The following is a 1,242-nucleotide window of genomic DNA, read 5'->3' on the forward strand; positions in this document are numbered from 1 at the left end:
AAAAAAAAAGAGAGAAGGTATTTGTTTAATCACTAATGGAGCCATATTTGGTAGATAAATGCCTTTGACATTCTGACTCAGACTTATGGCTTCATCATCTCCTTCACTGAGGTTGGGTGATGGTTAAAGCAAAATAAAGTCTTGTTTCCCTCCTTGAAGCGTGAATGGGCTCCTCGGTCTGTTTTTTTTCCCCTCATTATGCTCATCTTCGGTTTACTTTCAATGTTTTTATTTCTTTTTTAAAGCCCATGCACTTGAAAATCATTGGTTTTGTTTGCAGTACAAATGTAAGCAGGGGCTGATGATATCTGTGGTATAATGGACACCTTCTATGATTTCAGCACTTCAGATCCCTAACAGGAAATTTTTTATCAGTAGCATTGCTATCAGACTTAAGAGGATCAGAGTATATCATGGTTATTATCTGATAGATGCTACCTTATCCTTTACAGGAAAAAAAATGCTACCATAAGTGTTAAATGATCTTTTTCATCACATTTTCTGGGCACTTGTTTTTATTGCTCCCTTAGACTGAGATCACAGGCATGAAAACAGTGCCAGTCCTGGAACAACCTTTTCCCGTAGCCCCTCCATAAACTACTCCTTGCATTGTACATCATAACTATGGTCAACAGAATTTGCTCAAGAGCAAAATAAGAACAAAGAGATCGGAGTTCTATTTATGATGTCAGATAATACAGGGGAGACCTTGGCTCCGTGCATCATGTCCCCCTCTGATTTCAGCCTCAGCTGTGATGGACAGCGCCACGCAAGTTCTGACTGAGAGCTACTCACCTCAACAGCTCCATGTAACTTTCTACTTTCTGCCAGGAGCATTCTCCAACACTAACTCCACTGGCCCCATATACAAGCACAGCCCAGATGTCTGGGTTAGAACCTCTAACAGCAGCCCCTATTGGGGGACAGAAGCCAGTGGGGGAATGCACCTGCTTCCTGTCCTCAGGTTGACAGTTTTGGGAATTCAGGTAGACGTTCTGTCCACTTTTCAATGGGATCTAGTGGAGTAAAGTGAATGCTGCTCACAGCAGCACCCTCAATAATGCTCCTGCGGGCTAGTTTGTATTCCATTCCGTCTCCCCTCAGCTGTGCCTTCACTCCTGCTCCCTGAATCGTCTCCAGTATAAGCTATTTGTCCCCAGGTCTTTGTCTCAGGCTTTGTTTTTAAGGGAACACAAACTATGACAGGTTACTTTGTTAACCATTTGCTATTTCTTTAGAACA

The sequence above is a fragment of the Propithecus coquereli genome, unplaced genomic scaffold (genome assembly GCF_000956105.1).
Source record: "Propithecus coquereli isolate 6110/MARCELLA unplaced genomic scaffold, Pcoq_1.0 Scaffold523, whole genome shotgun sequence".
Classification (NCBI taxonomy): Eukaryota; Metazoa; Chordata; class Mammalia; order Primates; family Indriidae; genus Propithecus; species Propithecus coquereli.